The 12,278-nt window shown below is 37.6% G+C and overlaps 1 protein-coding gene and 1 pseudogene across 4 annotated transcripts in view; one reads left to right on the forward strand and one right to left on the reverse strand.

Annotated features, from left to right (window-relative positions):
* RUNDC3B (RUN domain containing 3B) overlaps positions 1-12,278 on the reverse strand; it is a 156,438-nt gene that overhangs the window by 113,286 nt on the left and 30,874 nt on the right. The gene's annotated exons all lie outside the window — the stretch shown is intronic.
* On the forward strand, positions 2,688-4,165 carry LOC113618484 (sugar phosphate exchanger 3 pseudogene; annotated as a pseudogene).

A 12,278-nucleotide genomic window follows, 5' to 3' on the forward strand; every position in this document is an offset into this window, starting at 1 on the left:
CAACTAAGCCTATGCGCCACAACTACTGAGCCTGCGCTCTAGAGCCCACAAGCCACAATTACTGAGCTCACATGCCACAACTACTGAAGCCCATGTGCCTACAGCCCATGCTCCACAACAAGAGAAGCCACCGCAATGAGAAGCCCGTGCACCGCAACAAAGAGCAGCCCCCACTTGCCACAACTAGAGAAAGCCCGCATGCAACAACAAAGACCTAACACAGACAAAAATAAAATAAATACAATAAATAATTTTTTTAAAATACCTACAGACAAATGACAATGAACACACGATGATCCAAAACTTATGGCTCCTGGCAAAAGCAGTTCTAAGAGGGAAGTTTATAGCAATAAAGTCTTACCTCAGGAAACAAGAAAAATCTCAAATAAACAACCTAAACTTACACCTAAAACAACTAGAGAAATAAGAACAAACAAAACCCAAAGTTAGTAGAAGAAATAAAAAAGAACAGAGCAGAAATAAATGAAATAGAGACACAGAAAACAATAGAAAAGATCAATGAAACTAAAAGCTCATTCTTTGAAAAGATAAACAAAATTGATAAACCTTTAGCCAGACTCATCAAGGAAAACAAAGGAGGGGGCTCAAATCAACAAAATTAGAAACAAAAAAGGAGAAGTTACAAATGACACCACAGAAATGCAAAGGATCATTAGAGACTACTACAAGCAACTATATACCAATAAAACAGACAGCCTAGAAGACATGGACAAATTCTTAGGAACATACAACCTTCCAAGACTGAGCCAGGAAGAAATAGAAAATATGAACAGATCAATCACAAGTAATGAAATTGAAACTGTGATTAAAAATCTTCCAACAAACAAAAGTCCAGGACCAGATGGCTTCACAGGTGAATTCTATCAAACATTCAGAGAAGAGCTAACACACATCCTTCTCAAACTCTTCCAAAAAATTTCAGAGGAAGGAACACTCCCAAGCTCACTCTATGAGGCCACATCACCCTGATACCAAAACCAGACAAAGATACCACAAAAAAAGAAAATTACAGGCCACTATCACTGATGAACATAGATGCAAAAATCCTCAACAAAATACTAGCAAACCAAATCCAGCAATACAGTAAAAGGATCATACACCATGGTCAAGTGGGATTTATCCCAGGGATGGAAGGACTTTTCAATATACACAAATCAAACAATGTGATACACCACATTGAGAAACTGAAGAATAAAAACCATATGATCATATCAATAGACGCAGAAAAAGCTTCTGACAAAATTCAACATCCATTTATGATAAAAGCTCTCCAGAAAGTGGGCATAGAGGGAACCTACCTCAACATAATAAAGGCCATATACAACAAACTCACAGCTAACATCATTCTCAATGGTGAAAAACTGAAACCATTTCCTCTAAGATCAGCAACAAGACAAGGATGTCCACTCTTGTCACTTTTATTCAACATAGTTTTGGAAGTCCTAGCCACAGCAATCAGAGAAGAAAAAGAAATAAAAGGAATCCACACTGGGAAAGAAGAAATAAAACTGTCAGTGTCTGCAGATGACATGATACTATAAATAGAAAATCCTAAAGATGCTACCAGAACACTACTAGAGCTCCTCAATGAATTTGGTAAAGTTGCAGGATACCAAATTAATACACATAAATCTCCTGCATTCCTATATACTAACAATGAAAGATCAGAAAGAGAAATTAAGGAAACAATCCCATTTACCAATGCATCTGAAGTCAGAAAGAGAAAAACGAATATCGTATACCACTGCATCAAGAAGAATTAAAAAACCTAGTAATAAACCTACCTAAGGAGGCAAAAGACTTGTATTCAGAAAACTGTAAGATGCTGATGAAAGAAATCAAAGATGACACAAACAGATGGAGAGATATACCATGTTCTTGGATTCGAAGAATATTGTGAAAATGACTATACTACCCTAAGCAATCTACAGATGCAATGCAATCTGTATCAGATTACCAATGGTATTGTTCACAGAACTAGAACTAAAAATTTTACAGTTTGTATGGAAACACAAAAGACCCTGAATAGCCAAAGCAATCTTGAGAAAGAAAAACGGAGCTGGTGGAATCAGCTAACTAACTTCAGACTATACTACAAACCTACAGTAATCAACACAGTAAGGTACTGGCACAAAAACCAGAAATATAGATCAATGTACAATGCTGGAAGTCCAAAGATAAATCCACACACCTATGGTCACCTTATCTTTGATAAAGGAGGCAAGACTTTATAATGGAGAAAAGACAGTCTCTTCAATAAGTGGTGCTGGGAAAACTAGAAAGCTACATGTAAAAGAATGAAATTAGAACACTCCCTAACACCATACACAAAAATAAACTCAAAATGGATCAAACATACACAAAAATAAACTCAAAATGGATCAAAGACCTAAATGTAAGGCCAGATACTATAAAAGTCTTAGAGGAAATCAGTCGGAACACTCTTTGACATAGATCACAGCAATATCTTTTTGGATCTACCTCCTAGAGTAATGAAAATAAAAACAAAAACAAACATGTGAGTGGCGGGGTTGCAGGCGCAGTGGAGTGAGCAGAGCAGCCGGCTGGAGCACGACGACTACTGCAGGACTCGGAAAGAAGAAACGATGTAAACCATTCATTATCCAGACTTTAAGGTCAAGGTGAGAAGGAAGGTCAGGAGGAACATGGCCTGGCCAAATATTTTTCAAAGAGGAACTTTGCTCTCCCGGTTCAGCCATCATCATGTGCTCGTGTTCCTGCTCACCTTCTTCAGTTACTCGTTGCTCCATGCATCAAGAAAAACACTTAGCAATGTCAAAGTCAGTATCTCTAAGCAGTGGACCCCAAGTGCTTTTAACAAGTCAACTGAACTGCCTGTAGAGATCTGGAGCAGCAACCTTTTGTTTCCCAGCGCAGAGGAAGCCATTCTTTTCCTCGGAACACTCGACACCGTTTTCCTCTCCTACGCTGTGGGCCTTTTCATCAGCAGTATCGTCGGGGATCAGCTTAATTTGTGATGGGTTCTGTCTTTTGGCATGTGCTCCTCTGCATTAGTGGTGTTTGTCTCTGGTACTCTCACAGAATGGCTGCATTTCTACAACAAGGGGCTGTACTGCAGCCTGTGGATCGTGAATGGCCTGCTGCAGTGCACTGGTTGGCCCTGTGTGGTTACTGTTATAGGCAAATGGTTTGGGAAAGCTGGACGAGGAGTTGTTTTTGGTCTCTGGAGTGCCTGTGCCTCAGTGGGCAATATTTTGGGACCGTGTCTAGCTTCTTCTGTTCTGCAGTATGGTTATGAGTATGGCTTTGTGGTGACAGCGGCTGTGCAGTTTGCTGGTGGGATCATCATCTTCTTTAGACTCCTCGTGTCACCCAAAGAAATTGGTCTCCCAGGTATTGAGGCAGAAGATTTTGAAGAAGATTTGCACAGGCCATTAATTAATGGTGCTGAAAATGAAGATGAAGCTGATCCTAATTATTCAATCCAAGGAGGCAAGTCTGTTACCCAAGTCAAGGCGATAAGCTTTTACCAAGCTTGTTGCCTTCCCGGAGTTATAGCATATTCACTGGCCTGTGCCTGCTTGAAGTTAGTGAATCACTCCTTCTTCTTCTGGTTGCCCTTTTATCTGAGTAATAACTTCGGATGGAAGGAGGCTGAAGCCGACAAGCTGTCCACTTGATACAATGTTGGAGGAATTATAGGTGGAACTCTGCAAGGCTTCATCTCTTATGTGCTACAGAAAACAGCCCCGGTGTTAGCTCTCAGTCTGCTTCTGGCAGTCGGGTCCCTCGTTGGATGTAGTTATTCTCCAAACAATAAGTCTATGAATGCACTTCTGACGGCTGTCACAGGATTTTTTATTGGTGGACCTTCTAATATGATTAGCTCTGCTATTTCTGAGGACCTGGGTCATCAAGAGCTGATCCAAGGGAGCAGTGAGGCTTTGGCGATCATCACAGAACAGCTGATGGAACCGGGAGCACTGGAGCTGCGGTGAGCCAGTATTTAGTGTCTTTGGTCCAGGACAACCCAGGATGGATGTGGGTTTTCTACTTTTTCATTCTTATGACAATTTGCACAGTTCTATTTATTTCACCATTAATAGTGAGGGAAATATGCTATCTTACGCAAGGACGACAAGCTCGCATATTGAGTGACTGACCAGTGCCCACAAAAGAACAAGAAAAATAGGAGACACATCAGGACTATTCCTTCTCATTCACCTTACTTTGGGGTTGTCGTAAGAGCTCCAACATAACCTCAGACTGTCAAGCCTCTTTCAACAGTGTCAGCCACCGTAGATGCTGACCAAAGTGAAGGCTGGGCTGTTTTTCTACACTACAGGAATAATTAATGATTTTTATCGCTGTTGTTTCATGAATGTACTGAATGGCCTATGAACCTGCCAGTGTCTTTGGTGGCCTGTGAAGGTTTATCCTTTTAACCGTAAATGCTGTATTGGACTCGGACCTAGTTCTCCAGCCTGGAAAGCCAAGTGACCACGAGGCATTCATGCATGGTTTGTACCAACGACATGCTCCACGAATAGAAAGGATCGTTGCATTTTGCTTGGTCACGAGTTTGCAGAGAGTGGCTCATCTCTGACGTATCAAATCTGGATAAAGCACTCCAGCCAGGTCCAGTGTAAGCATGCCTTGGACAGAGAATCCCTTTGTTAACCACGGTGGGGAAAACATCACACTACATGCTGATTGGCTCTCACTCTGTATCTGCTCTAAAGTCATTCAGCTCCAGAAGCAGAAATACCTTCAAATGATTGCCAACTTGCTCTCCTCCGTCTTCATTCAGAATTCCCTTTGACTCCTGGAAGTCTTCAGTCTTCCTTTCAAGGACCATAATGTACCTCAACTGTGAACATTCCAGTGTGTAACTTACAACCAAAGTACTCAACCAGATTTGTTCTCTGGGAACTTTAGGATCCACTAGGAAGGTAGTTGGCTTAGCCCTATTTTCAGAGGATTGATCTGTGTCACAACCGGGTTCCTTGCGTTACCTCAGCTGAAGACTAGAATTAGAGAAAGAAGAAAGACCTTTTGGCCCTGTAAGCGTTAAGTATGTGACACTGAATCACATTAATGGATTACTAAGGCCTGAGGCATATCTACGTATCTATTCTTTAGAAGTTTGTAGAATATATGTCTTCAAAGCTGTGAATTTTATACTAATTATCAATATTTTAAGGTCATACTGTATATATATTTTAAATTATGGAAATAAACAGGCGAAAAATGTTCAATTTTGAGGACTGCCTAATTTGCATTGGGTTACGGAATATTTTTCAACCTCTTGCTCCATACTCTTAAATGTGGTATGTTTATGAACTTGCTAATTTATTTAATCAAGCAGATTCCCAATCAGTTAATTGCTCATTACTGACAAAAAGGGAAAATACAAAACACAGAAAGGGAAAATAAACTGACTTTTATAATAAAAAAAAACTAAAAAACAAATGTGACCTAATTAAACTTAAGAACTTTTGCACAGCAAAGGAAACCATAAACAAAATGAAAAGACAACCCACAAAATGGGAGAAAATATTTGCAAATAAAGCGACCTACGAGGGATTAATCTCCAAAATATACAAAATATATTCATGCAGCTCAATATAAAAACAAACAACTCAATTAAAAAATAGGTGGAAGATCTAAATAGACGTTTCTTCAAAGAAGACATACAAATGGCCAAAAAGCACACGAAAAGATGCTCAACATCACTAATTATCAGAGAAATGCAAATCAAAACTACAATAAGGGGCTTCCCTGGTGGCGCAGTGATTAAGAATCCGTCTGCCAATGCAGGGGACACAGGTTCGAGCCCTGGTCTGGGAAGATTCCACATGCCGTGGAGAAACTAAGCCCATGCGCCACAACTACTGAGCCTGTGCTCTAGAGCCCAGGTGCCACAACTCCTGAAGCCCGGGCGCCTAGAGCCCATACTCTACAACAAGAAAAGCCACCACAATGAGAAGCCCATGCACCGCAACAAAGAGTAGCCCCTGCTCACCGCAACTAGAGAAAGCCCGCGCACAGCAACAAAGACCTAATGTAGCCAAAAATAATAAATAAATAAAAAATTTTAAATACCTTAAAAAAAAAAACTACAATGAGGTATCACCTCACACCAGTCAGAATGGCCATCATCAAAAAATCTACAAACAATAAATGCTGGAGAGGGTGTGGAGAAAAGAGAACCCTCTACACTGTTGGTGGGAATGTAAGTTGGTACAATCACTATGGAGAACAGTATGGGGGTTCCTTAAAAAACTAAAAATAGAACTACCATATGATCCAGCAATCCCACTCCTGGGCATATACCCAGAGAAAACCGTAATTCGAAAAGATAACATGCACCCCAGTGTTCACTGCAGCCCTATTTACAATAGTCAAGACATGGAAGTAACCTAAATGTCCACTGACAGAGAAACAGATAAAGAAGATGTAGTACATATATACAATGGAATATTACTCAGGCATAAAAAAGAACAAAATAACGCCATTTGCAGCAACATGGATGGACCTAGAGATTATCATACTACGTGAAGTAAATCAGACAGAAAAAGACAAATATCATATGATATCACTTATATGTGGAATCTAATAAAAAATACAAGTGAGCTTATTCACAAAACAGAAACAGACTCACAGATCTTGAAATCAAACTTATGGTACAAAAGGGGAAGTGTCAAATTAGGAGATCGGGATTAACATAAACACACTACTATATATAAAATAGGTAATAAGGACCTACTGTATAGCACAGGGAACTCGACTCAATATTCTGTAATAACTTATATGGGAAAGGAACGGATATATGTATACATATAACATTCACTTTGCTGTACACCTGAAACTAACACAACATTGTAAATCAACTATACTCCAATTAAAAAAAAAACTAACCTTTAACAGTCTACTTAGAGTTAATATTTTACCATTTCAAGTAAAATATATGACCACATAGGTCCCTTTACTTTCCCCTCTTTGTTTTAAATGTCATTTACATTATATATGCAAACACTGAAACCTCTCAAGAAATGTTGTAATTTTTGCTTTCAACAGTTATATTTTAAAAATCTTGAAGGAAAAAAATCTGCTATATTTTCTCAGATATTTACCATTTCTGTTGCTCTTTCTTCATTCACAAAGTTCTAAGTTTCCTTGGTATCATCTCCTTTTAGTCTGAAGAACTTTAGTTAGCACTTCTTTTAGACCAGGTCTACTAGTAACAATTCTTACTTTTCCTTCATCTGAGTATTTCTTTATTTTGCCTTCATCTCTGACGTATGTTTTCCCTGCATACAGAATTCTGAGTTGGCAGTTCTTTGCTTTCAGAATTTTAAGATGTTCTTCCACTCTCTTCCGCGGTTCCTGATGAAAAACCTATAGTCATTTGAATTGTCCCTCCCTGTACATAATGTACTATATTTCTCTGTCTGCTTTCAAGATTTTTTATCTTTTATTTTCAGAAGTTTAGTTATGATGTAAACTCAAAGTGCTTAACTTTGAGTTTACCTTTTCAGAAGTTTGCTAAGCTTCTTGGACCAATAAGTTTATTCCTTTCCCAGATCCAGGAACTTATAGCTTTATATATTTTTTAACGTATTTTCTGCACCAATCTCTTGCCCCTCTCCTTCTGGGATTCCAATGATGCAAACATTATATCTTCTGCTATTGTCCAACAGGTCCCTGAGGCTCTGGTTCTTCAGTTTGGATAATTTCTATTGATCTATTTTCAAATTCATACACAGCTCTATTATCTCCACTCTGCTATAGAACCCCACCTAGTAAATGTTTTCAGATATTTTGCTTTTATGTACTGAAATTTCCATGTGGTCCTTTATGAGGTTTTTATTTCTCAATTCAGAACTTCTTTCTATTCATTTCAAGAATATTTACCTTACATCATGGAGCATGGTTTTAATGGTTGATTTAACATCTTTGCCTGATAACTTATCTCGGGATTGGCATCTTTGATTGTCTTTTCCTCTGACAATTGGTCATATTTTCCTGGTTCTTTATACATGAAGTAACTTTAAGTTTTGTATTGGATGTTTTAAATATTATCTTGACACTCTAAATCCTATTACAATCCCTAAAATATGTTGATTTTTGTTTTGTTTTGGGTTTTTTTGGTAGGCAATCGACCCAGTTAGATTCAGATAGCCAAGTTCTTTCTTGCTTTATGTGGGCAGTGGTTACAATTTAAGTTCAGTTTGTAAAGCCTTAGCTATGCTTCTTTGGGCCTTACCGATATATATGCCGCTCTGGGATTTGGGTGGTGGTTTGCATCCTAGCTCAGTCCTCACATTCTTGGGTGTGAGGCCAGAACTTATGCTGGTCATTACATACAGAATTAGGGCATTCCCCTTTCCAGGGCTCTCTTCCCTGATAGACTCCAGCCCCCAGATCCTTCCTTTTCCTGCAACATTAATGTAAATAAAAAGTTTTAGAGTTTTAGCCTCTCACACGACGGCACAATCCTGGGCAACTCAAGCAGCTCTTGGGGGAAAGCAGCAAGAAAAAAGAGAAAAAATGGGAAGCCTCAATACTCTCTGGCTCACAGAGGGACCTTTTCCAGATACTCTGGCCAGAAAGAGAAGGTTACTGTTGGAGTCTTTGCTGTTGTCTGCATCCATAGCACAATTAAAGACAAAGGCCCCTCAGGTTAAGGCTGAGGATATAGGAGGGAAAAAAATACAAAGGACACTCATTCCTATGATGGTTCTTCTTCAGATTTTGATCTCTCTCCCCAACCTGGCTGCTATTGTTTACTTTCCGAAGTATATAAGTAGTTGCTTGTTGCGTTCTGTCCAGAGTTTTTAACTGCAATCGGTAGAAGAGTGCTGTGGGCTGAACTGATTCCCCCCGAAGTCTTATGTTGAAACCTTAACACCCAACGTGACTATATTTGGAGATAGGGCCTATAAGGAGGTAATTAATGTTAAATGAGGTCATAAGGGTAGGGTCCTGATCCTGTAGGATTAGTGTCCTTATAAGAAGGGACACCACAAAGCACTCTCATTCTCTTTCTCTCTGCCGTCTGAGGACACAGCAAGAAGGCAACCATCTACAAGCCAGGAAAAGAGCTCTCACCAGAATCTCAATCAGCCAGCACCTTGGTCTTGGACTTGCCAAGCTCCAGAACTGTGAGAAATAAATTTATGTTGTTTAAGCCACCCAGTCTGTGGCATTTTGTCCTGTCAGCCCAAGCATGCTAAGACAGAGAGTTAGGGTAGTAGTGGACTTACTCCACCTTCTCTAGCATCATAAGTTGAGTTAACTTTTTGAAGGCTATAGTATGGTAAAGTGTACGGCATACTAAAAGACATAAGATAAACAGAACCCATGCTGTCTGAAAAAGGATACAGTAGAAAAATCAGGCAAGTTTTCTTAGAAAAATTTCCAGAGCTAAGAAAATTGAAATGGATAGTTTAGAACGCAGTAACACATAGAAGAGGAAGGAGAAAATCCACCTATAGGAAAAGCTTATTAGGAACTGGCTAGAAGGGAATAAAGAGGAAACAGAAGAGCGCCACTGAAGTGGAAATTGAAATGGTTACTCAAGTAATAGTTTCAGTGGGTAATAACCAGAAATAGACCTCAATGTCAAGTAGAAAAAAACCTTGTACCTACAGGAACAAAAAAATATTTAAAAGCCAGGGCTAGAGGATGGAAATGGGTGAATTTATGTATAAAAAGGGAAATAGGAAAAAGGATCTAAACTTAAAAAAATATATAATACATTATATACTGTATTACCTAAATATGAATATATATAACGTAGTGATTATATATTACTATAGCATTGTGATATATAATATACAGATATATACACCTGAGTATTTTTTAATTAAAATTTTTTTTAATTACATGACAATCGAAACTATCTAAAAGGAAATAATGAATACTTACTATTGGTGCCAGACTTGTTTTACCTCAACATTATACATTTTGACCATTAAGTTTAACTGTTCACTATAAAATCAACAACAAAGGGCAATGATAATTTTCAAAGAAAAGAAAAAGTTTTAGAACTCTCTTTAGCAATAGCAAGAATTTGTCTTTCAAGTGGGAAACATGTAATTATAGGAAAATCTTTCCTCCCAACACAAAACAAAAGGAAATTAGAAATGCTGGATAAAATATAATAGATACACTTTTAAACATAGCAAGCATACAAAAAACCCCACGGAAATACTTAAGAGGCCAAAAATGAAAAATAAACAGAAAATAAGGGAAGTTACAAAAACCCTGAAACTGAATGCATCAAATAGACTCAAAATACAGACAGCAAAAAGAGACATATCTACCAGAATAACCTGATAAATCCATCAGAATAATAAAATAGTTCAAAATTTCTAAGTTATCAACAGATCAAACTGACAAAAATGTGACTAGCATTTGAAAAACATAATCAACAGTTAGAGAATACACATTCTTCTCAATATGGAACATTTATTAAAACTAATCATAAACTAGGCCATTAAGCAAATCTTACAACTTTCAAAAAAATCTGCCATACAGAACAAATTCTCTGACCATAATTCAATTAACATAGAAGTAAAAATGAAAAGCTATTTTCAGAAACATTAAAACTAAACTTCCAAATAACACTAAGCCAAAGAAGAAATAATAATGAAAAGTAGAAATTACTTAAAAATGAATATTAGTAAACATAATACATATCCAAACTTGTAAATGTAGCCAAAGCAGTATTTGGAGAGAAGGAAATCAACAAAGCCAAAAATTAATTATTTGAAAGACTAATAAAATGAACAAATCTCTGGCAATAGTGCTCATGAAAAAAGAGAAAAATAACTAATAATCAATATTAGGGACGCAAAAGGGGACATCTGTGTAGAAAATAATACCAGGTATTCACTAATGGAGCTTTTGTTTCGTTCTTTAACAGCAGACTGAATTAAATGCAGATGGCCCTCTGCATCCATGGATTCAACCAACCATGAACGGAAAAAAAAATTTTTTAAATTCCAGACAGTTCCAAAAAGCAAAACTTGAATTTGCCAGGTGCTGGCAATTATCTACATAGCATTTACATTGTATTAAGTATTACAAGTAATCTAGAGATGATTCAAACTCTATGGGAGGATGTGCGTAGGTTATATGCAAATGCTACACCATTTTATATAAGGGACTTGTGCATCTGCAGATTTTGGTATCCAGGGGGTCCTGGAACCAATCCTCCATGGATATTGAAGAACAACTGTATACCCTATTGTTCAGAGGAGGGGGACAGCTGGCAAACAATGAGGGTAGGGAGTGGGTTTTTTTTAAAAAGCAGAATCTTAGCTTTTAACAATGCCATAAGGATGAATATGTGACTTATCTTTAGATCTCTTCAGTGAGCTTTGACTTTTTTAAACCATTCACAGTTGAATTCGTCTACTTTAAGTGTGTCACACTGAAATGAAAAATGGCAACTCACTAGAGAGTAAATAATTAAGAGGATATAGAAGACATTGACAACTGTAGAACAGAACATAGAATAGAGAAATCAACAACCTAAACAGACCTATAAGCATTAAAGGAGGTAAATTAGCTGTTAAAGTGCACTTGTGCATGCACACCGCCCCGCCCTGCTTGACCCAGTTTTTACTGGCAAATTCTCCCTAACAGATGATTGCAAGCTCATGCAAAATTCTTCCAAAGAATAATAAAAGATAAAACACCTTCATTTGTTTAATGAGGTGATATAATCTTGATAACAAAAACCAAAACAAGTACCAAACAGAAAAATGACAAATTTTGCTCATAAACTCAGAATCAAAACCAAATCCTAAATAAAGTATACTAAAACAATACATGAGGTTCAAGTCAGATTTTTCCCAAGTATATATGCATGAATTAACATTAGAAAAACTATTGATGCAATTCTTCACATTACAAAATTAAAGGAGACTGCTGGTTCCGGAAAAGATAAAGTAGATGTACTCTCCTCCGGTTAAATACAACCAAAAATCCTGGATATTATACGCAAAAAAAAACTGTAAGAAGATTCTGAAGGTGGAGAATAAAAGGAAGATTGTCTAGGGACCTTGGAACTCAAGAAATGACACAGCAGTTAAGTCCCTTTGCCTTGTCTATCCCAGACTGTGTGCTGGACAAAGCAGCAACCTGAAACCACAGACTTGCCTTTTCCTCTTGAGTTTTCTACATTAAATTTGATGGTGGAAACAAAAATTATAACACTAATTCTAAATGCATGTAGGGGAAATATCTAAAACAATTATAGA

The sequence above is a fragment of the Aethalodelphis obliquidens genome, unplaced genomic scaffold (genome assembly GCF_003676395.1).
Source record: "Aethalodelphis obliquidens isolate GAN/ISIS:26980383/991018 unplaced genomic scaffold, ASM367639v1 scaffold5, whole genome shotgun sequence".
Lineage (NCBI taxonomy): Eukaryota > Metazoa > Chordata > Mammalia > Artiodactyla > Delphinidae > Aethalodelphis > Aethalodelphis obliquidens.